We start from the raw sequence: 25604 nt of genomic DNA on the forward strand, positions 1-25604 counted from the left end.
GCAGATATTCTGTCTGGTTTGTTCTGTAAAGTAATGAAATAAAAACAGTAATATTACTAATATTAGAATCTAAACAGTTGGTAATTATGTGGAATATTATATGGAAATTATATAAACATCAGGGAAAATATGTAAAATTGGTATATTTGGAATAGTACAATAATATATGTTGTTTATATCCTGTAATATAACCTTATTTTCTACTACAGACTCACTCACTATAAGAGCTTATATGTAAATATGTTTATTTGGAACAGATCGTGCATAATAGTGTAAAATAGTGTATATGTTTATATATTCTGTATTTGAATGTGAATATTGTATACTTGGTCACTATAAAAGATTTTTAAATATAAATATAAAAGACTATAAAAGATTTTAGGGAAGCACTCATTTGTTAGCCTGATAATGTCTCTGTCTGTCTGTCTCTCAGTAAAGGCTGAAGAGGCCATGGACCAGCACAGAGGTCCCTCCACCAGTGGAGCTTGTCTCGGACTGAGTCAGAAATAGTGGGTGGACTAACGTAAGTCTAAATCAAGTGTGATTCAGAACCTGATTTCTGAACATCTTCAGTTGAGTCATGTATGAATGCTGCTGATCTGTTTCTTAAACTGGTTGTTTTTGGAACTAAATCTACATCCACAGAGGAGCTTTACTACCTCTGATCTAAAGGAGAAGTGTATTCAATGAGGGAGGAGCATAGTAATGAGGCCGCCCTGACCTGCAGACAAACGATTTCTCAAACCCTGAAACTAAAATATGAATATTTAATCATTATGTACATTTAAAAATATTTATCTAAATTTCATAAAAATATACCTCAGAAGATAAATGTACCATTTCTGTAGGAGATGTTCCCAAATAAATCTTGCTGTTGGTAAAACAACCATTGAGGAGCAGATTGTGGTACTCATCATCCATAAGGAGCTGAAGGTCTGGACAGCGATGCCAAGGTTCCTATTTTCCTGTTATTTAAACAATTATTTTTTAAACCAGATATGAACCAATTATGGTTACCTGGTGGATTTGATTGCATTCTGCGACAACAGCTTTAGTGAGGTCAGTATATTGGTTGATCACCCCACCTAATCATCCCCAACTCTCCAACCCATCTCTAAAATTTTGTATGGAGCACCATCCATCATTTCAGAAAACACAGTTCCACTGCTCCACAGCTCAATCTAACCTACAGGGGCTAGACAAGCTGTGTGTGTGTGCATTTGCACATCTGTGTCAGCAATGGGTGCAACATAAAGTAGCTGAAAGCATTGTTTAGAAAGGTTGTCCACAAATATTTGGACTTATTGTGTAAGTTAAGTGAAACGCTTGGTAGGTTTGAAAGTAGGTTACTCTCAGACAACCCTGAAAAAAGTGCAGTGGTTGAATGTTCTTCACCTCAGGCATCAGCTCTCCACTGGTGTCCAGTTCAATATGGAGGGTGAAGCTTGTTCCGGTGGCCTCAGTGATACAGACCAGAACTTCCACACTCTGTTGGACAGCGGATCTCCTCCCATAGACACTGCTTGATTTACCAGCCTAGGACCAGAGGACCGGAAAGTGATCCATACTGAGGCCATGGAACAGCAGAGATGTCTCTCCACCAATGAAGCTCGTCTCTGGGACTGAATCAGGAGCAGTGGGTGTTCTGAAGGCAGTCTGAATCAAGAAGCACAACAAGAAGATTCAGAACCTGATTTCTGAACATCTTCAGTTGAGTCATGTACAGGTGCTGGTCATAAAATTAGAATATTTTGAAAAAGATGATTTATTTCAATTCCATTCAAAAAGGTAAACTTGTATATTATATTAATTCATTACACACAGACTGATATATTTCAAGTGTTTATTTATTTTAATTTTGATGGTTATAACTGACAACTAATGAAACCCCAAATTCAATATTTATATTATATCTATCAATATATATATATATATATATATATATATATATATATATATATATATATATATATATATATATATATATATATGGAAACTCAGTTGTTTCTGATGTGGACATGAAGCGGACTTACTGAGAAGCAATGCACTGTAAAAAGTGGGACTGGGGTTCATTAATATTTACTAAATAATTAAAAGTTACCAACACATAATAAAATAAGAATATATGTAGTTTAAAATCAAATTGAGTTTTTAATGTTTTTATTAATTGTATGTAACACAAATATTGCTTTAATAATAAAATTAGCTGAGTAGAATTTACTTAACGGCAATATTATATATATATAAGTTGCTACTACTCGGACATCACGAAGCGCTGTTGATTCTGATTGGGTTGTTATGCTCTGCATACTGTTAGTCATAGTCTGACGCCAATAAAAAGGGTTGATTTACTCATTGTAGCAGTTACTGATTAAAGATTACCCAAGGAAAATGCACTGTTGGGATTCAAGCCCAGGATCTCCTGTGTACTAGACAGGCACTACAACCAACTAAGCCACTGCGCCCTACCTGAAAGGTAATCTATATCAATACAATATAGCTTCAGGCAAATTCAAAAACATTCTCTTGCATACAAACTTCACACAGACAGAAAAAACAACTTCCCTGAATAGGAACCTCTGCATTTTCCAGAAACAAAAAACATCACATGTACATATACATGTACAGAGTATGAGACCTGGTCACACAGAATGTACACACAAAAGCTTAGCATCTTTTGTTTAGCCTTCAGGTTCCATTTAAACATCTTTTAATGGATCAGCAAACATCATTCTGATTCAGAAAAGGCTAAAATCCAAAATTTCAAACTGCTTCCTCTCACTTTTCACAAATACATGCAGAATCTTCTGCAGCACAAATATGTTCCAATACCCCAACATCAAACAGAATATTTCTGAAAGTTTGAAATTGCTATTAATTAGGTAAAAAGACTAGACCAAATCTTGCAAATAAAAGTACAAAAAGGTAGTAGACAGAGCTATAAAGAAGAGGAAACACTCTCGACTCTGGTGGGACTCAAACCCACAACCTTTGAATTGCTCCAGCTATTTATCTAGAAGTCCAATGTGCTATCCATTGCATCACAGAGGCTAGTTTATGAAATGGGTTCCTTGGCCAACCTTCCTATAAAATAACAGTAGTGCTGCTAATATTTGAGGCAAATAATGAATTTACTATGCATATGTAAATCCCAGTGGTCTGATGATTATCTGCAGGTCTAAGCAAACACCAATGCTCTGCATACTGTTAGTCATAGTCTGACGTCAATAAAAAAAAGGGTTGATTTACTCATTGTAGCAGTTACTGATTAAAGATTACCCAAGGAAAAAGCACCGCTGGGATTCAAACGCAGAACCTCCTGTTTACTAGACAGGCGGTACAACCAACTAAGCCACGGCGCCCTACCTGACTGGTTTTCTATATCAACACAATATAGCTTCAGGCAAACTCAAAAACATTCTCTTGCATACAAACTTCACACAGACAGCTAAAACAACTTCCCTGATTAGGAACCTCTGCATTTTCCAGAAACAAATAACATCAACTCTGAAAGCTTGTCTCAATTGCTTAAACCTATCATATACATGTACAGAGTACTAGACCTTGTCACGCAGAATGTACACACAAAACTTAGCATCTTTTGTTTACCCTTCAGGTTCTGTTTAAACATCTTTTAATGGATCAGCAAACATCATTCTGATTCAGAAAAGGCTAAAATCCTACATTTCAAACTGCTTCATCTCACTTTTCACAAATACATGCAGAATCTTCTGCAGCACAAATATGTTCCAATACCCCAACATCAAACAGAATATTTCTGAAAGTTTGAAATTGCTATTAATTAGGTAAAAAGACTAGAGAAAATCTTGCAAATAAAAGTACAAAAAGGTAGTAGACAGAGCTATAAAGAAGAGGAAACACTCTCGACTCTGGTGGGACTCGATCCCACAACCTTTGAATTGCTCCAGCTATTTATCTAGAAGTCCAACGCGCTATCCATTGCGCCACAGAGCCCAGGTGAAGAAACGGGTTCCTTGGCCAACCTTCCTATAAAATAACAGTAGTGCTGCTAATATTTGAGGCAAATAATAAATTTACTATGCATATGTAAATCCCAGTGGTCTGATGATTATCTGCAAGTCTAAGCACACACCAAAGCTCTGCATACTGTTAGTCATAGTCTGACGCCAATAAAAAAAGGGTTGATTTACTCATTGTAGCAGTTACTGATTAAAGATTACCCAAGGAAAAGGCACCGCTGGGATTCGAACCCAGGATCTCCTGTTTACTAGACAGGCGCTATAACCAACTAAGCCACGGCACCCTACCTGACTGATTTTCTATATCAACACAATATAGCTTGAGGCAAACTCAAAAACATTCTCTTGCATACAAACTTTACACAGACAGCAAAAAAAAAAACTTCCCTGATTAGGAACCTCTGCATTTTCCAGAAACAAATAACATCAACTCTGAAAGCTTGTCTCAATTGCTTAAACCTATCATACACATGTACAGAGTACTAGACCTTGTCACGCAGAATGTACACACAAAACTTAGCATCTTTTGTTTACCCTTCAGGTTCCGTTTAAACATCTTTTAATGGATCAGCAAACATCATTCTGATTCAGAAAAGGCTAAAATCCTACATTTCAAACTGCTTCATCTCACTTTTCACAAATACATGCAGAATCTTCTGCAGCACAAATATGTTCCAATACCCCAACATCAAACAGAATATTTCTGAAAGTTTGAAATTGCTATTAATTAGGTAAAAAGACTAGAGAAAATCTTGCAAATAAAAGTACAAAAAGGTAGTAGACAGAGCTATAAAGAAGAGGAAACACTCTCGACTCTGGTGGGACTCGAACCCACAACCTTTGAATTGCTCCAGCTATTTATCTAGAAGTCCAATGAGCTATCCATTGCGCCACAGAGCCCAGGTGAAGAAATTGGTTCCTTGGCCAACCTTCCTATAAAATAACAGTAGTGCTGCTAATATTTGAGGCAAATAATAAATTTACTATGCATATGTAAATCCCAGTGGTCTGATGATTATCTGCAAGTCTAAGCACACACCAAAGCTCTGCATACTGTTAGTCATAGTCTGACGCCAATAAAAAAAGGGTTGATTTACTCATTGTAGCAGTTACTGATTAAAGATTACCCAAGGAAAAGGCACCGCTGGGAATACAACCCAGGATCTCCTGTTTACTAAACAGGCGCTATAACCAACTAAGCCACGGCGCCCTACCTGACGGGTTTTCTATATCAACACAATATAGCTTCAGGCAAACTCAAAAACATTCTCTTGCATACAAACTTCACACAGACAGCTAAAACAACTTCCCTGATTAGGAACCTCTACATTTTCCAGAAACAAATAACATCAACTCTGAAAGCTTGTCTCAATTGCTTAAACCTATCATACACATGTACAGAGTACTAGACCTTGTCACGCAGAATGTACACACAAAACTTAGCATCTTTTGTTTACCCTTCAGGTTCCGTTTAAACATCTTTTAATGGATCAGCAAACATCATTCTGATTCAGAAAAGGCTAAAATCCTACATTTCAAACTGCTTCATCTCACTTTTCACAAATACATGCAGAATCTTCTGCAGCACAAACATGTTCCAATACCCCAACATCAAACAGAATATTTCTGAAAGTTTGAAATTGCTATTAATTAGGTAAAAAGACTAGAGAAAATCTTGCAAATAAAAGTACAAAAAGGTAGTAGACAGAGCTATAAAGAAGAGGAAACACTCTCGACTCTGGTGGGACTCGAACCCACAACCTTTGAATTGCTCCAGCTATTTATCTAGAAGTCCAATGAGCTATCCATTGCGCCACAGAGCCCAGGTGAAGAAATTGGTTCCTTGGCCAACCTTCCTATCAAATAACAGTAGTGCTGCTAATATTTGAGGCAAATAATAAATTTACTATGCATATGTAAATCCCAGTGGTCTGATGATTATCTGCAAGTCTAAGCACACACCAAAGCTCTGCATACTGTTAGTCATAGTCTGACGCCAATAAAAAAAGGGTTGATTTACTCATTGTAGCAGTTACTGATTAAAGATTACCCAAGGAAAAGGCACCGCTGGGAATACAACCCAGGATCTCCTGTTTACTAAACAGGCGCTATAACCAACTAAGCCACGGCGCCCTACCTGACGGGTTTTCTATATCAACACAATATAGCTTCAGGCAAACTCAAAAACATTCTCTTGCATACAAACTTCACACAGACAGCTAAAACAACTTCCCTGATTAGGAACCTCTACATTTTCCAGAAACAAATAACATCAACTCTGAAAGCTTGTCTCAATTGCTTAAACCTATCATACACATGTACAGAGTACTAGACCTTGTCACGCAGAATGTACACACAAAACTTAGCATCTTTTGTTTACCCTTCAGGTTCCGTTTAAACATCTTTTAATGGATCAGCAAACATCATTCTGATTCAGAAAAGGCTAAAATCCTACATTTCAAACTGCTTCATCTCACTTTTCACAAATACATGCAGAATCTTCTGCAGCACAAACATGTTCCAATACCCCAACATCAAACAGAATATTTCTGAAAGTTTGAAATTGCTATTAATTAGGTAAAAAGACTAGAGAAAATCTTGCAAATAAAAGTACAAAAAGGTAGTAGACAGAGCTATAAAGAAGAGGAAACACTCTCGACTCTGGTGGGACTCGAACCCACAACCTTTGAATTGCTCCAGCTATTTATCTAGAAGTCCAATGAGCTATCCATTGCGCCACAGAGCCCAGGTGAAGAAACTGGTTCCTTGGCCAACCTTCCTATAAAATAACAGTAGTGCTGCTAATATTTGAGGCAAATAATAAATTTACTATGCATATGTAAATCCCAGTGGTCTGATGATTATCTGCAAGTCTAAGCACACACCAAAGCTCTGCATACTGTTAGTCATAGTCTGACGCCAATAAAAAAAGGGTTGATTTACTCATTGTAGCAGTTACTGATTAAAGATTACCCAAGGAAAAGGCACCGCTGGGATTCGAACCCAGGATCTCCAGTTTACTAGACAGGCGCTATAACCAACTAAGCCACGGCACCCTACCTGACTGATTTTCTATATCAACACAATATAGCTTGAGGCAAACTCAAAAACATTCTCTTGCATACAAACTTTACACAGACAGCAAAAAAAAAAAACTTCCCTGATTAGGAACCTCTGCATTTTCCAGAAACAAATAACATCAACTCTGAAAGCTTGTCTCAATTGCTTAAACCTATCATATACATGTACAGAGTACTAGACCTTGTCACGCAGAATGTACACACAAAACTTAGCATCTTTTGTTTACCCTTCAGGTTCTGTTTAAACATCTTTTAATGGATCAGCAAACATCATTCTGATTCAGAAAAGGCTAAAATCCTACATTTCAAACTGCTTCATCTCACTTTTCACAAATACATGCAGAATCTTCTGCAGCACAAATATGTTCCAATACCCCAACATCAAACAGAATATTTCTGAAAGTTTGAAATTGCTATTAATTAGGTAAAAAGACTAGAGAAAATCTTGCAAATAAAAGTACAAAAAGGTAGTAGACAGAGCTATAAAGAAGAGGAAACACTCTCGACTCTGGTGGGACTCGAACCCACAACCTTTGAATTGCTCCAGCTATTTATCTAGAAGTCCAACGCGCTATCCATTGCACCACAGAGCCCATGCGAAGAAGTTGGTTCCTTGGCCAACCTTCCTATAAAATAACAGTAGTGCTGCTAATATTTGAGGCAAATAATAAATTTATTATGCATATGTAAATCCCAGTGGTCTGATGATTATCTGCAAGTCAAAGCACACACCAAAGCTCTGCATACTGTTAGTCATAGTCTGACACCAATAAAAAAGGGGTTGATTTACTCATTGTAGCAGTTACTGATTAAAGATTACCAAAGGAAAAGGCACCGCTGGGATTCCAAGCCAGGATCTCCTGTTTACTAGACAGGCGCTTGTTGTGTTGACTTGTCGTTCAGAGTCAGACATTAACCACACGTGATTATGGAACAGAGAGCTTACTATTTTGTTTATTCTTCCCCTCCTTTCCTCTCTTCTTTCTCTTACCTCAAACAGTCCACTAGTGCTCCCCAGTGTCCTAAATCCGTAACAACGAATTTGTTTAATATATGCATTAAACACATTGCATATGGACACAACATCTTCCCTCTTGAACAAAGAATACCTTCTTGTAACTCAGAAGAACCTGACAGTATTATTAATGTAACAGTAACGCTTTAACTAAAACCTGAATATTGTAAATCACATTTTATGATCATTCCATAACAAAATCTTTAGTCCAGCTAGGTGCATTTCTAATTCTGACAGGTCTGGACTGGCTAACCGAGTCAGAGTTAGTTATTTGGTCAGTCCCTGTATCAGTACAGTCCATTGCCCTATCAGAATCCACATCTGTGCTCAAGTTGGGAAGTACGGACAGATGTGAGGAGTTCCAGGTTCTTCCATCATCCAACAAGTATGTATCCGGTCCTTTCTTTGTCACGATAGTTCTAGGTTTAGAAAACTTCAGTTCTCCTTTCTTCACTTTCCATGGTTTCCTCACCCTCACTTTGTCACCAGGCCAGAAGTTGGAAGACTTGGCATGTCTTTGCTGATCGGTGTACGCTTTCATTTTCTGTTGTTTACTCCCCACTCTTTCTCGCATCGCTTTCTTCTCTGTTAGTGGGGCAGGCATATCGATCACCTGTAGCTTTGTTCTCATTCGCTGGCCATGGAGCAGTTCTGATGGGGATACTCCAGTGGTTGAATGAGGAGTTGCTCTGTAGTCCCTCAGGTAAGTTCTCAGGAATGACTTCCAGGGTTCTCCTTGAATGGATGCAGTCTGTAAGCAGTCCTTAACGCTTCTGTTGAATCTCTCAACTTCTCCATTAGCTCTTGGGTAGTACACTGAAGATCTCAGGTGTTGTATTCCACTCTCTTTGAGAAAGTCAGCAAACTCAGCAGAGAGAAATTGAGGACCATTGTCACTTATCAGCGTCTTTGGGATTCCTTCGAGAGAAAAGGGCAGTCAGGAACTGTATAATAGTAGCTGTGTCAACGCGGTGAGCAAACGCTACTTCAGGCCATTTACTAAAGTAATCTACCAGTGATATGGCAAATCTACAATCAGGAGGAGCTTTCTCAAATGGGCCTATGATGTCTACGGACACCTTTTCCCAAGCAGCAGCTGGTAGGGGAACTGGTTGCAGTGGAGCATCATGGGTGACAGTTGTCTTGTCATTCTGTTGGCAGGTTGAGCAGTTCTTAATGCATATTTCTATCTGAGAGTCCATTTTGGGCCACCAGTACAACTCTCTAAGGCGTTGTTTGGTACGCACAATACCCTGGTGGGTTTCATGGGCTAGCACAATGAGTCTTTTCTGCAATGACTCTGGCACAAGTAATCTGTGAGACCCTCTGACTATGCATTCATTCATGACAGCAAGTTCATGGCGAATTGGAAAGTATGGCTGTATGTTGAGTATGGCAGCCACTGACTCAATCTCTTCTGCGTATGCAGTGTCAGTTTCAGGCAGTGGGAGTCTCGACAGGCAGTCAGCAACATGGTTCAGGGACCCTGTTCTGTATTCAACGTCGTAGTCAAACTCTAGGAGACGAGCAGACCATCGGGTAATGCGGAGACCAGCACGGTTATTGCCTTTGGTAGTCAGCAGCGTGGTAAGTGCTTGGTGATCAGTGCGTAACAGGAATCTCCTTCCCCACAGCCATGTCCGCCATTTCTCGGCAGCCCAGACGCAAGCTAGCGCTTCCTTCTCGACTATAGAGTATTTCCTCTCTGCCTCAGAAAGACTGCGAGATGCAAAAGCAACAGTCTGCTCTGCCCCGTTACTGTCCATCTGAGTCAAGACTGCACCTACCCCATAGTCTGAGGCATCTGTTGAAACAATGGTTGACTTACTGGGGTCAAACATCACCAGTGCAGTGCTATGCACAATCAACTGCTTGACTTGCTTAAATGCTGCTTGAGCTGTCTTGTTCCAGTGAAATGAACAATCTTTTCAAAGAAGAGCTCTCATGGGCTCAACGACAGTTGCGTAATTTGGCACAAACTTGCTGTACCATGCACTCAGGCCAAGGAAAGAGCGCAAGGTTGTAGGATCGGAAGGGGACGGTGCATTCAGAATAGCAGCAACGTGAGAGTCATCTGGCAGCAGACCCTCTGGTCCAATCTTTTGACCAAGGAAGCTTAGTGTGGTTTGCCGGAGTTGGCATTTGTTAACATTGAGCTTCAGTCCAGCATCATTGATTTTGCGCAACACCGCACTCAGGTTGGCGTCATGCTCCGCCTCTGACGATCCATATGTAATGACGTCATCAAGGTAGCATTGCACCCCCTTCATGCCACTGAGAATCTGCATCATCATCTTTTGGAAAGCTGCTGGGGCTGAACACAGTCCATATGGGACTCTGCAGTACCGGTACAGTCCTTCATGTGTAATGAAAGCAGTGAGCCCCCTACTCTCTTCATGCAGCGTCAGTTGATGGTAAGCAGATTTCAAATCCAGAGTTGAGAACATCACGGCGCCACGCAGTTCTGACAGAATGTCCTCAATCAGTGGCAATGGATGGCTATCCCTAATCACAGCCTTGTTAAGTTCCCCCAGGTTAACACACATGCGTATGCCACCAGTTCTCTTTTTTGGTGACCACAATTGGAGAGACCCATTCAGACGCATCAATTTTCTCAATTATGCCGTGTTTTTCCAGGTCCTTGAGTTCCTCGGAGACAGCATCGCGAACTGAGAGAGGTAAGTGTCGGAGGTTCTGTCGTACAGGCTTCACATCAGGCCGGAGCTTCACTTTGTGCACGAAGTTTCTCGCACATCCGAACGTGGCAGGTGACCCACCATCATGTTCAAAGTGAGTAGATGGAGCTTTGGCTCGGTGGAGCGTTGCACAGATTTCCGACGCCTGTGTTAGTAACTGTCCTCCTTTAATCTGCAGCTGGAGAGCAGTAACCAGGTCCATGCCCAGTTCGGGTGTCCCTGTCTTCACTATGTAAAAGTCAGTAGAGGCAGTACTACCATTGTGAGTAACGTCAGCTCTAAGACATCCTATCACATTCAGTTTTTCCTTAGAATACGTCACAAGCTGCACTTTTGGATTATGCAGTTTAACTGAGCTAAAATTAGCATTGTAAATACTGTTAGGCAGTATAGAAACGCCAGATCCTGTATCAACTAGCAATTTTACATTACATGCAGCAGTAGTATTTGGTAGAGTGATGGTAACAGGGCACATTAGTTAAATTGCATCAACAGTGAAATTATTTTCAACACTTAAAACACACATTTCAGGCACAGTCACTTCATTAACTGGCTTTCGAGAGGACTTGCATACTCTTGAGAAGTGTCCCAATTTTCCACATGACTTGCATTTAGAGTTTGTTGCAGGGCACGACTTGTCATTTGCTTTGTGCTCAGCAGCACCACACCGGTAGCATGACGTAGCACCATCAGTTTTACGAGCAGGTTTTTTTTTGGGTTACGGGCCTTCTTTTGCACTTGCACAGCAGCAACGGGCTTTGTATCAGTCACAGAAATCGCTAACAGCTATAGCGGCTTCAGTACGCCTGGCTACATCCAGAGTTTTATCCAGTGTCAAACCTTCTTCCATTAAAAGTCTTTCACGGATGCGGGAACTGTTTGTTTTCTCTACAATTTGATCCCGAAGCATCTCATCCTCCATAGCTCCAAACTGACATTTTTTTACCAGTTCACGCAATGCTGCGACATAGTGATCACTTGACTCACCTACAGCTTGTGCTCTTTGCCTAAAGCGGTATCTTTCTGCGACAATGTTTAGTTTTGGACTGAAGTGCTTCTCCAAAGCCTTTACTGAGCCCTCATAGTCATCTTTTTCGAGTGGTAAGGTGCTGTAGATTCGGTTACCCTCCGTTCCCAAGCAGTGAATAAGCAAGGCTCTCTTCCTCTCGGCAGGAAACTCGCCTCCCCCGACAGCAAGCAGATAGTTATCGAATAGCATTTTCCAAGTAGCAAATGGAATTGTCGGGTTGCCTGGGCAGTCCAGGAACACAGCAGGAGGTTGCAAGGAGAGCAGAGCCATGTCTGTATCTTCACTCCTTCTCTCGTCGCCACTTTGTTGTGTTGCTTGTCGTTCAGAGTCAGACATTAACCACACACGATTATGGAACAGAGAGCTTACTATTTTGTTTATTCTTCTCCTCCTTTCCTCTCTTCTTTCTCTTACCTTAAACAGTCCACTAGTGCCCCCCAGTGTCCTAAATCTGTAACAACGAATTTGTTTAATATATGCATTAAACACATTGCATATGGACACAACAAAGTTACAGCAGCTTCAAGAAAAATGACATTCACTGGCCTGATGGTGGCGTTACAACAAAGCATTAAGCGTTTTTATTCAATAGCATCTGGTCTGTAGCATCTGTGTCCTACACACAAAATTCTTTTTTTTTTTTGGGGGGGGGGGGGGGTAATTTCTTGATCCTTTCTACTTCAAGAATTTTTTTGCCAATCCTCACACATCTGGTAGCAAAATACCTGCAATATTTATAATTAATAATAATTATAAGGAATAACTTGTACCTTTTGAACACTTTGACTTTGAACAAGCCCATTTTAACAAAATCTGTTCAGCACATTATTTTGAGGGGGTATGTCAAGTTTGGTGGACATTTGTCACAAGAAAGCGAGGCCAATAGTACATAACTCTTAGAAACCATTCATCCAGTCAACCTACAATTTTACATGCTGCATCTTTAGCCTGTTCTGTAATAGTCTGACCAGAGGACTTGATATGTCAATTATTGTGGTTGGTATTAGCCAATCACATTCAAGCATACATTTGACATGCTAAACATTCACCAATCAGGGTGCAACTTAAGGGGATTTATCAATGTAGGCATATTCTATTAACCAGTGAAGTTGCCAGAAATGCCTTACAATAATGCTGTCATATGTTGTTTCCTATATGTTACATTTACAGATACACCATACATAATCGATACCAATACATAAACTTATTGATCAATACACAGTACCGATCCGATACCATTGTTAAATAAATCAACTGTATACCTCACCATGTGGGAGAGATTTAAAGCATCAGGATTGATGTAAACATTATCTCACTAACTTTGTAAAATAGTTATAAATGTATTAAATTGCTATTTAATTGTTACTAAAATAAGAAACAATTGTGCAGGACCTTGGCACAGCATTCACCTTACAATGTATTCATTTATTTATAAGTATTTATAGGAGACAGTCACACATGCCAGATTTAGTTCTTTTCAAAGGATACAAAAGTCTTCATATGAGATGTCTATTAACAGAATGTTTTTTTTTTGTTGAAAATGCAGTAATTTTGATGATTGGTTATGTGTATTGATTTGTAATTATCATTATCATTGGGCCTGTTGTGCTGGTTCTTTAGGTCTCATTGGGCCTGTTGTGCTGGTTCTTTAGGTCTCATTGGGCCTGTTGTGGTTGGATCTTTAAACCACTTGCCTATTGTCTTTTTTCTATATTGGCATAAAAAAAATCCTAAAACTTAGGCCTACTTGAAGCCATAGCTGACACTCGTGTGACTCCAGTGTTGTGACCTTTTTTCATGGTAATTCCTACTCCATCCACTATGTGGCAGTATATTGGAAGTAGGCCAGGTTACAAGCCAAAAGGGAGGGAACTATGAAGCAGCAAGGTGGTTTAGATGTGGCTTCATGAGGTTTTGTTCTGTTGTGCTTTTGCAGAAAGCTTCACTTTTGTCTTGTTTTCTGTTTGTTTGTTTGTTTCTCTATTTGCAGTCCTTACAACTAACTTGCTCTTCTTATGGACATTGGGATAGACTTTACACACAGAAGACAAATGTATCACTCCTGAATTGACTCTCAGCAACTCAAACCAGGGATTTCCATGGTTCAGACTTTCCTTTCACAAGGAAACATCCAGGATTATAAACTGTTATCAGAAAGAAGGATGTCTGAAATACAAACCACTTTGTGAGAGCTTTCCAACTCCTATGTTTTGGGTTGGTTCTATGGACTTCAAGTAAGTACCGTTAATAAGAGGGTGAGTACAGACAAAATTATACCTACCTTCAAGCACTAGTGAGCAGTCCACAAGAAATCTGCAGGTTCTCTTAAGTACTTGTTTTGTAAATTGTGATCTGGCTATTCTAAGGGTAGTAGTATATTTCAGATGTCTCTCTACACTACAGCTGATTTTGGATTTATATGCTTTATGGATGTTTAACTGGAACTATATTACATTAAAATGGTTAAAATAGGCATATTGTACGATAGTGTCACAGTAGTGATTTATTCATTATGAAAATGCACTACATGCATGTTTAGAACCTCTAAAGTGCTAAAAGTGCACATTTTGTTTTTGTCTTTTACCATCAACAGCACCTGTTGCAGGAATTCTGGCTATTCTGATTAAATATCCTTGTCAAAATGGAAAGACTGGAAATGTTGAGGAAATATAATGAGTGTAGTTTCTCTGTTCTCCATCGTTTTTTTTAAAGTCATGTTTGAGATTTTAGGACATTGTTTGTAAGTGAGAGGAGGGGCAAAGTGAATATCTAATGATCCAATATCAAACTAAGTTGGCTGAGCTTTCCAAACTCAAGGTTCTCAAACTCAAATGTGCTTGGATGTACAAACAAGTGACTGTGTTTTTTAGCTCATTAGTAAGACAGCCCGATTAATTTCTGTGAAGTTTCATTTACTAGTGTTTGCAAATGCAGCTTCTCCTAGTCTGAGAAATATGTGGAAATAGTACCGCCAGTTAAAGTGATGAAATTGGGTATGATGTCCGGTCCTCTATCACAGAGAAAGGCTTCTCCTCTGCTGCCTGGAATCTGTTGTGCTCTCCGGAAACATTGAGAAGGTGCTACACCAAGACCTTACCCAGTCACACCAGTCAGGTAAGTGATGGTTTACTTTATTCAAATCTTTATTCAGTCAAATGATTTTTAGTTGCTGGACCAGGGATAATGGAAAAATCAGCTGATCTAACATTAAGTCTAAATAAAAATAGTTTATTTCTAGTGTCTTTTGGACCTAAAAGGAGAAGTTTTGTTTTGTTACTGTTAAGAAGAAAGAAGTTATGTGACATCCAGAGTTTTATATCCTTTACACAGTCCTCCATTTTCTTTAATCTAAATTTATCAACATGTTGGGCTGATATATAGAGCTGTGTGTCATCTGCAATGGCAATGGAAATTATAACTGCCCAGTGGTAACATGTATAATGTAAATAATAGCAGTCCTAAAATAGAGTATTGTGGAACTCCATATCTTATTTGTGTAATTTGATGATAAATCTTTTATCTTTATAAACTGATGGTGTTCAGTTAGATATGATTTGAACCACGGTAGGGCTGTCCCTGTGATTCCAACCATTTTCTCTAATCTTTCTAGTAGAATAGTGTGAACTATTGTATCAAAGGCTGCACTGCGGTCTAGTAGGGCTAATAAAGAATACGTAGCCTTGATCAGAGGCAAGAAAGAGATCTTTGTAATCTTCACTAGGGCTGTCTCTGTGCTATGATGGGGTCTGAATCCAGATAGGAATTTCTTATTCATGGATGGACTAGGAGATTTGGTTTCTTAATTAAAGGTTTCATGACTGCTAATTTAAGGGTTTGCATGCCCTAAGCTAAGGGATGAATTTACTATTGTTAAAAGAGGTCTGATTATAATTGGGAGTATTTCGTATAGTATTTTAGAGGGAATTGGGTCAAGTGTACAGGTTGTGCAATTTGCTGAGGAAATCTTTTTTTAGTTCTGGCTGTGGAAGTGGGTAGAAGGCTTCCAGCCTTTATTCTACAACCAAGTTATGTTCTAAAGCAGCTATACCAGGCAATTTTGATTTAAGGTCAAATGTTTGATTTAATAAGGAGTGTTGGATTTGTTGTTTAATGCTTTCTATTTTATTATTAAAATAGTCCATAAAAACATTACTGGTTAAAGAAGCTGGAATCTTGGGACACTTGGGTCGTCCGCCATTTTTGCTCTAGTTTCTGTGCTGTTTGTTTTAAGGTACGAGTTTGATCACTGTACCACTGTGCGGGCGGAGCCACCTTGTCTAAGGTTAATTGAAGGGTATTTTAAAGACCGTTTGTTAATCTATCTAGCTATGTTTAATCTAACGGAGTGTAAGCTAAGGTCGGTAGGTCTGGAAGGTTTTCAGTAAACTGTACAGTGGTCATTGGGTTATTGCATGCTTTAAAAAGTGGCAAGGGGCCAAATTAACATTTTGCCTAAGATGTAGCTCATAGGAGATTAGATAATGGTCTGATGTTACTAAGCTTAATGCTAACACCCAGGGTCAGGACTAAATCTAGGGTATGATTACAGTAATGTGTGGGTCCAGTTACAGTTATCTAATATCGATGCAAGGGCATTTGTTAATGGATCGTCTGCTTTTTCAAAATGAATATTAAAGTCTCCTACTATTATAACTTTGTTGTTGCACACTGCCAAGTCTGCAGCAAAATCACTCAATTCTTTTAAAAATTCAGAGTGTGGTGCTGAAGGCCTACAAATAATAGTGTGAATCCATTTTTATTTGTGGCTGGATTTGATATATTAACGTAGAGAATCTCAAACAAAGTGAATTTGATACAGTGTTTTTGAATATCAAGCATTTTCTGGTAGATTATGCATGCTCCTCCTCCTCTGCCTGATAATCTAGGGCTATGTACATATTTATAACCTGCGGGGGTGGCTTCATTTAGTGCTAAATATTGATCAGGTCTAATACAGGTTTTCAGACATCTGTAGTAGACATGTATTCATTCTCCATCTACCTCTTCTAAGCCTGTCTGAATGTATATTCACACAAGCTAAACAGGTGCATGGTCTGACAGGGAAATAGCGTTGATAGTGCTATCAGTGATATTATTGGTTAGACTCTGGGAGATTAACATCAAGGTCAAGTCTTGGGTAGGAATTATGGCAGTGGTAGTAAAATGTGCATTCCTGGTTTCTAGGATTGAATCAGGTCATTCTCCACCATCAGCATGTGAATGGCAGCTCTATCCTTCGGCGTTGAGGTACCTGATGCCAAAAGCATTTGTCCTTGGGCATTTCCCAATTTATTAACTCCATGAAAGAAAGATGGATCCTCCATGTTAGGAGCATAGATATTACACAGTGTTATTTACCCCCCCCCCCCCCCCATTTATATTGGCTTCTATATAAATAACTCTACCATTACTATCCTTATACTCTCTCAGCAAAGTTCAAACTCCTATGGACCAAAATAAGAACTCCATAAGAACCATTAATATTCCAGGAAACTACCTTAACATAAGCACTATTTGCCATTCATATGATAAGATAACAAAACTGAAATAAAAGATTGGAATAGCAATCGTTCTATCTGACCTTCCTAATTTCAAAATATATACTGCTTTTGTACCAGTGAACATTATTAGGATACCTGTAATTCTAAATAGAACCAGCATAGCCAAACAGGCCAACAAAAATCTTTTCTCCACAGCAGAGGAGAGAACATGAATTTAACAAGAAGAGAATCCTCAGCTGGCTACTGGAGACATTTTTCTGTTCATGTCCACAAAACTAACAACAAAGAGAAAAAAGGAAGAAAAAAAAGAAGAGAACTTAACTTAGGTCAGTGGAATGTCTGAGACGTCTACTAGGTTATAGCCTAAACAGCTACACAAAGCTTTCCAGACCAATCATACCTCTCAGTCTCCTTGTGCTAGTGGATGTTTTATAGTTTATTCTCCATCAGTAACTTGCTTCTTGATGAACTTGACAGCTTCTGTTGTGACGTCAAACTTTGTTTCTCCTCTTCCACGCAAACTGGAGCGCTGCAGGAAACCTCACTTTCTTGTCACGCAGCAGCTGTTTCGCCAATCAGAACGTTTTCCTCCTCTCAACCAGCTTCTTCGACATGTATGGAAACAAGGAAATGTTGCTTCCACTCCACACTACACCTCCTTTCTCCCTCACAGCTTTTAAGACATTATCTCACTAACTAACTTCTGTGTTTACTTTCGAGGATAGTGGCCATGGAGAGGCACTGGGAGCATCAGCGTGACCAGGGCCAGCCCAAGACTTTATGGGGCCCTAAGCAGATTGTCATTTAGCACCAGATGCTTCATCATTCCGTATGCTGCACTGTGTGTATTGTACCCATTAGCATTATTTGTAATTAGCTTACATCGTACACAAAAATGTTCTAATTAATTTTCACTTTTAAATACAGAGTGATGTATACATGTTCAGTATCATAAACAGACAAGACACTGCATTTACAGTAGTTAATGAGTTAATTTTCTTAATTTTTTCTTCAACAGATGTAGAAAAGTGTGAGAAAGGCACCTATTATTGACCGGTCCCCTAGCTCTGACCACCTCTTCATATTGCGCAATTTCCTTTTTCTCCCTGGGCCAGAAAAAAGAAAAACAAAAAAAAGTGGAAGGCCTAAGGTGGGAGCTGATGTATATTTATTTTTTTCTTTGAGCGATTTGCTGAGAGAGATATTGTTCAACGCTGAAGCAACTGGGTCTTTATCAACTTTGTCTATGGCTCTGCATGCTCCAGCAGAGAGGGCAACTACTCCAGACAGTGTTCTCATTGATGGAGATTTTAATGTAAGACCCTATTAAATATCGGGGCCCAAAGAGTAATGCTGCGGTACCTGTGGCCTGGAAGACCTCTAGTACACTAAATTCCAGACACCGTTTGGAAGAAAACAGACGCCAGGATCGAGGAAGCAAGCCATTCAGCTGACTCTTCGTGCTCCACTGCTGACTGCAGGTTTGACATTCTGTACTCTGTCCATTCTGTCAGGTAAGTGATGATTTACTATATTCAAACCATTTGTTCTGCCCTTTCTCTGCTTGTATTAAAAACGTAATATTAGTATCACTTGCTCACATTTAAACAAACCCTGCAGTATCGAGCATATATTGAGAACAGAAAATTGGTTTTAACAATCTTAGGGGGGAAAAAAAGGAAACCTACGTATCAATTCTTACCAGTACCACTAACTTCCACAAATAAATTTTAATTTAGACTGTTAAATATACAACGTAAGTCAGGTATGCCGGGCAGATTCTCAACCCCAGATCCCTACTACCTTAACCAGTAATATTTTTATAATAAAATTTTAATAATAATATAGAAAACATTTGACAGCCATGTTTGCTATTAAGGAGTGTTGGATTTGTTGTCACCTGGTGTAGCTGATTTAAAACATGAGTTAAAATGTTAGTTGCAGAACAAAGGCTGGAAGTCTTCTACTCACTTCCACAGCCAGAACTAACAAAAAACTATTTCCTCAGTAAATTTTACAACCTGTACACTCGACCCGATTCCCTTTAAAATACTGACAGAATTACTCCCAATTATAATCAGACCTCTTTTAACAATAATAAATTCATCCCTTACCTAAGGCCATGTACCCAAATCCCTTTAATTTGCAGTTTTAAAACCTTTAATTAAGAAACTACATCTTGGTCCTGGTGTACTTTCAATTACAGACCCGTCTCAAGCCTGACATTTCTGTCCAAGATATTAGAAAATGCTGTGGCTCAACAACTCTGCTTATACCAGAGTAAAAATGAAATGTATGAGAAATTCCAATCTGGATTCAGACAGCCCAAGTGAAGATTACAAACGATCTCTTCTTGCCTCTGATCAAGGCTACGTAGCCCTACTCGCCCTCAGTTTAGCCTTTGACACTATAGATAACACTATTCTCTTTGAAAGATTAGAGAACATGGTTGGAATCACAGAAACAGCCCTATTGTGGTTCAAATCATATCTAAAAGGTAAAAGGTAAGGGATCATTCAGTTTCTATACATGTATTTTTTTGTCTTACAGGTTTTTCGGACTGCATGTACCAAGGGTCTTTCCATCGCCACTGTGTGTGTGGCTCGCTATCAATCTGTCTGCAAGTGTGTAACAGGTAGGTGATCATTCAGTTTCTATACATGTACTGACTTTCTTTTTTTGTCTTAAAGGTCTTTCGGACCACATGAACCAAGGGTCTGTGCATCTCCAACTGTGTGTGACTCGCTATCTGTCTGCAAGTGTGTAACAGGTAGGTGATCATTCAGTTTCTATACATGTATTGACTTTCTTTTTTTTCTTACAGGTTTTTTGGACCGCATGAACCAAGGGTCTTTCCATTGCCACTGTGTGTGTGGCTCGCTATCAATCTGTCTGCAAGTGTGTAACAGGTAGGTGATCATTCAGTTTCTATATGGTAATTGACTTTATTTTTTTGTCTTACAGGTTTTTCGGACCGCATGAACCAAGGGTCTGTGCATCTGCAACTGTGTGTGACTCGCTATCTATCTGTCTGCAAGTGTGTAACAGGTAGGTGATCATTCAGTTTCTATACATGTATTGACTTTCTTTTTTTGTCTAACAGGTTTTTTGGACCGCATGAACCAAGGGTCTGTGCATCTCCAACTGTGTGTGACTCGCTATCTGTCTGAATGATCACCTACCTGTTACACACTTGCAGACAGATAGCGAGTCACACACAGTTGCAGATACAAAGACCCTTGGTTCATGAGGTCCGAAAAACCTGTAAGACAAAAAAAGAAAGTCAATACATGTATAGAAACTGAATGATCACCTACCTGTTACACACTTGCAGTTTCTATACATGTATTGACTTTCTTTTTTGTCTTACAGATCTTTCGGAACGCATGAACCAAGGGTCTGTGCATCTGCAACTGTGTGTGATTCGCTACGATCTGTCTGCAAGTGTGTAACAGGTAAGTGATCATTCAGTTTCTATACATGTTTTGACTTTCTTTTTTTGTCTTACAAATTTTTCGGACCGCATGAACCAAGGGTCAGTGCATCTGCAACTGTGTGTGACTCGCTATCTGTCTGCAGATGTGTAACAGGTAGGCGATCATTCAGTTTCTATACATGTATTGACTTTCTTTTTTTGTCTTACAGGTTTTTCGGACCACATGAACCAAGGTTCTTTCCATTTCCACTGTGTGTGTGGCTCTCTATCAATCTGTCTGCAAGTGTGTAACAGTTAGGTGATCATTCAGTTTCTATACATGTATTGACTTTCTTTTTTTGCCTCACAGGTTTTTCGGACCTCATGAACCAAGGGTCTGTGCATCTGCAACTCGCTGCTATCTGTCTGCAAGTGTGTAACAGGTAAGTCATCATTCAGTTTCTATACATGTATTGACTTTCTTTTTTTGTCTTACAAGTTTTTCGGACCGCATTAACCAAGGGTCTGTGCATCTGCAACTGTGTGTGACTCGCTATCTATCTGTCTGCAAGTGTGTAACAGGTAGGTGATCATTCAGTTTCTATACATGTATTGACTTTCTTTTTTTTCTTACAGGTTTTTTGGACCGCATAAACCAAGGGTCTTTCCATTGCCACTGTGTGTGTGGCTCGCTATCAATCTGTCTGCAAGTGTGTAACAGGTAGGTGATCATTCAGTTTCTATATGTGTATTGACTTTCTTTTTTTTGTCTTACAGGTTTTTCGGACCGCATTAACCAAGGGTCTGTGCATCTGCAACTTTGTCTGACTCGCTACTATCTGTCTGCAAGTGTATAACAGGTAAGTGATCATTCAGTTTCTATACATGTATTGACTTTCTTTTTTTTGTCTTAAAGGTTTTTCGGACAGCATGAACCAAGGGTCTGTGCATCTGCAACTCGCTGCTATCTGTCTGCAAGTGTGTAACAGGTAAGTCATCATTCAGTTTCTATACATGTATTGACTCTTTTTTTGTCTTACAGGTTTTTCGGACCACATGAACCAAGGTTCTTTCCATTTCCACTGTGTGTGTGGCTCTCTATCAATCTGTCTGCAAGTGTGTAACAGGTAGGTGATCATTCAGTTTCTATACATGTATTGACTTTCTTTTTTTGTCTTACAAGTTTTTCGGACCTCATGAACCAAGGGTCTGTGCATCTGCAACTGTGTGTGACTCGCTACTATTTGTCTGCAAGTGTGTAACAGGTAAGTGATCATTCAGTTTCTATACATGTATTGACCTAATTTTTTTTGTCTTACAGGTTTTTCGGACCGCATGAACCAAGGGTCTTTCCATTGCCACTGTGTGTGTGACTCCCTACTATCTGTCTGCAAGTGTGTAACAGGTAGGTGATCATTCAGTTTCTATACATGTATTGACTTTCTTTTTTTGTCTTACAGGTTTTTCGGACCTCATGAACCAAGGGTCTGTGCATCTGCAACTGTGTGTGACTCGCTATCTATCTGTCTGCAAGTGTGTAACAGGTAGGTGATCATTCAGTTTCTATACATGTATTGACTTTCTTTTTTTGTCTTACAAATTTTTCGGACCGCATGAACCAAGGGTCAGTGCATCTGCAACTGTGTGTGACTCGCTATCTGTCTGCAGATGTGTAACAGGTAGGCGATCATTCAGTTTCTATACATGTATTGACTTTCTTTTTTTGTCTTACAGGTTTTTCGGACCACATGAACCAAGGTTCTTTCCATTTCCACTGTGTGTGTGGCTCTCTATCAATCTGTCTGCAAGTGTGTAACAGTTAGGTGATCATTCAGTTTCTATACATGTATTGACTTTCTTTTTTTGCCTCACAGGTTTTTCGGACCTCATGAACCAAGGGTCTGTGCATCTGCAACTGTGTGTGACTCACTATCTATCTTTCTGCAAGTGTGTAACAGGTAGGTGATCATTCAGTTTCTATACATGTATTGACCTAATTTTTTTTGTCTTACAGGTTTTTCGGACCTCATGAACCAAGGGTCTGTGCATCTGCAACTCGCTGCTATCTGTCTGCAAGTGTGTAACAGGTAAGTCATCATTCAGTTTCTATACATGTATTGACTTTCTTTTTTTGTCTTACAAGTTTTTCGGACCGCATTAACCAAGGGTCTGTGCATCTGCAACTGTGTGTGACTCGCTATCTATCTGTCTGCAAGTGTGTAACAGGTAGGTGATCATTCAGTTTCTATACATGTATTGACTTTCTTTTTTTTCTTACAGGTTTTTTGGACCGCATAAACCAAGGGTCTTTCCATTGCCACTGTGTGTGTGGCTCGCTATCAATCTGTCTGCAAGTGTGTAACAGGTAGGTGATCATTCAGTTTCTATATGTGTATTGACTTTCTTTTTTTTGTCTTACAGGTTTTTCGGACCGCATTAACCAAGGGTCTGTGCATCTGCAACTTTGTCTGACTCGCTACTATCTGTCTGCAAGTGTATAACAGGTAGGTGATCATTCAGTTTCTATACATGTATTGACTTTCTTTTTTTTTGTCTTAAAGGTTTTTCGGACAGCATGAACCAAGGGTCTGTGCATCTGCAACTGTGTGTGACTCGCTACTATCTGTCTGCAAGTGTGTAACAGGTAGGTGATCATTCAGTTTCTATACATGTATTGACTTTCTTTTTTTGTCTTACAGGTCTTTCGGAACGCATGAACCAAGGGTCTGTGCATCTGCAACTGTGTGTGATTCGCTACGATCTGTGTGCAAGTGTGTAACAGGTAAGTGATCATTCAGTTTCTATACATGTTTTGACTTTCTTTTTTTGTCTTACAAGTTTTTCGGACCGCATGAACCAAGGGTCTGTGCATCTGCAACTTTGTCTGACTCGCTACTATCTGTCTGCAAGTGTATAACAGGTAGGTGATCATTCAGTTTCTATACATATATTGACTTTCTTTTTTTGTCTTACAGGTTTTTCGGACAGCATGATCCCCTCCCTCCCTTCCTGATGGTGGATCTGTTCTTCAAGGGTCTGTGCATCTGCAACTGTGTGTGACTCGCTACTATCTATCTGCAAGTGTGTAACAGGTAGGTGATTATTCAGTTTGTATACATGTATTGCCTTTTTGTTGTCTTACAGGCTTTTAGGACCAATAGCTCCCCCCTTCCTGATGGTGCATACAACCAACAAGGGTCTGTCCATTGCAACTGTGTGTGTGGCTCGCTATCTATCTGTCTGCAAGTGTGTAACAGGTAGGTGGTCATTCACTTTTTATACGTAGATTGACTTTCTTTTTTTGTCTTACAGGTCTTTCGGAACGCATGAACCAAGGGTCTGTGCATCTGCAACTGTGTGTGATTCGCTACGATCTGTGTGCAAGTGTGTAACAGGTAAGTGATCATTCAGTTTCTATACATGTATTGACTTTCTTTTTTTGTCTTACAGGTTTTTCGGACCACATGAACCAAGGTTCTTTCCATTTCCACTGTGTGTGTGGCTCTCTATCAATCTGTCTGCAAGTGTGTAACAGGTAGGTGATCATTCAGTTTCTATACATGTATTGACTTTCTTTTTTTGTCTTACAGGTTTTTCGGACCGCATTAAGCAAGGGTCTGTGTATCTGCAACTGTGTGTGACTCGCTACTCTCTGTCTGCAAGTGTGTAACAGGTAAGTGATCATTCAGTTTCTATACATGTATTGACCTAATTTTTTTTGTCTTACAGGTTTTTCGGACCGCATGAACCAAGGGTCTTTCCATTGCCACTGTGTGTGTGGCTCTCTATCAATCTGTCTGCAAGTGTGTAACAGGTAGGTGATCATTCAGTTTCTATACATGTATTGACTTTCTTTTTTTGTCTTACAGGTTTTTCGGACCGCATTAACCAAGGGTCTGTGTATCTGCAACTGTGTGTGACTCGCTACTCTCTGTCTGCAAGTGTGTAACAGGTAAGTGATCATTCAGTTTCTATACATGTATTGACCTAATTTTTTTTGTCTTACAGGTTTTTCGGACCTCATGAACCAAGTGTCTGTGCATCTGCAACTCGCTACTCTCTGTCTGCAAGTGTGTAACAGGTAAGTTATCATTCAGTTTCTATACATGTATTGACTTTATTTTTTTGCCTTACAGGTTTTTCGGACCTCATGAACCAAGGGTCTGTGCATCTGCAACTGTGTGTGACTCGCTATCTATCTGTCTGCAAGTGTGTAACAGGTAGGTGATCATTCAGTTTCTATACATGTATTGACCTTCTTTTTTTGTCTTACATGTTTTTCGGAACTCATGAACCAAGGGTCTGTGCATCTGCAACTGTGTGTGACTCGCTATCTATCTGTCTGCAAGTGTGTAACAGGTAGGTGATCATTCAGTTTCTATACATTTATTGACTTTCCTTTTTTGTCTTACAGGTTTTTCGGACCGCATGAACCAAGGGTCTTTCCATTGCCACTGTGAGTGAGTTGCTACTATCTGTCTGCAAGTGTGTAACAGGTAGGTGATCATTCAGTTTCTATACATGTATTGACTTTCTTTTTTTGTCTTACAGGTTTTTCGGACCACATGAACCAAGGTTCTTTCCATTTCCACTGTGTGTGTGGCTCTCTATCAATCTGTCTGCAAGTGTGTAACAGGTAGGTGATCATTCAGTTTCTATACATGTATTGACTTTCTTTTTTTGTCTTAAAGGTCTTTCGGACCTCATGAACCAAGGGTCTGTGCATCTGCAACTCGCTGCTATCTGTCTGCAAGTGTGTAACAGGTAAGTCATCATTCCGTTTCTATACATGTATTGACTTTCTTTTTTTTGTCTTAAAGGTCTTTCGGACCTCATGAACCTAGGGTCTGTGCATCTGCAACTCGC

At 39.5% G+C, this 25604-nt stretch overlaps 3 non-coding genes across 3 annotated transcripts; all 3 read right to left on the reverse strand.

Moving 5' to 3' along the window:
* Positions 1–3885: 3885 nt before the first annotated feature.
* Positions 3886–3975, reverse strand: trnar-ucu (transfer RNA arginine (anticodon UCU)). The gene is given in 2 exon segments: positions 3886–3921; positions 3939–3975. It is a non-coding gene; the product is annotated as a tRNA-Arg (tRNA).
* Positions 3976–4211: 236 nt separating this feature from the next.
* Positions 4212–4285, reverse strand: trnat-agu (transfer RNA threonine (anticodon AGU)). Its single transcript has one exon. It is a non-coding gene; the product is annotated as a tRNA-Thr (tRNA).
* Positions 4286–7584: 3299 nt separating this feature from the next.
* trnar-ucu (transfer RNA arginine (anticodon UCU)) lies at positions 7585–7674 on the reverse strand. Its single transcript is given in 2 exon segments — positions 7585–7620; positions 7638–7674. It is a non-coding gene; the product is annotated as a tRNA-Arg (tRNA).
* Between the last annotated feature and the right edge of the window lie 17930 nt (positions 7675–25604).

This window comes from Salminus brasiliensis, chromosome 4 (genome assembly GCF_030463535.1).
Source record: "Salminus brasiliensis chromosome 4, fSalBra1.hap2, whole genome shotgun sequence".
Taxonomy (NCBI): domain Eukaryota; kingdom Metazoa; phylum Chordata; class Actinopteri; order Characiformes; family Bryconidae; genus Salminus; species Salminus brasiliensis.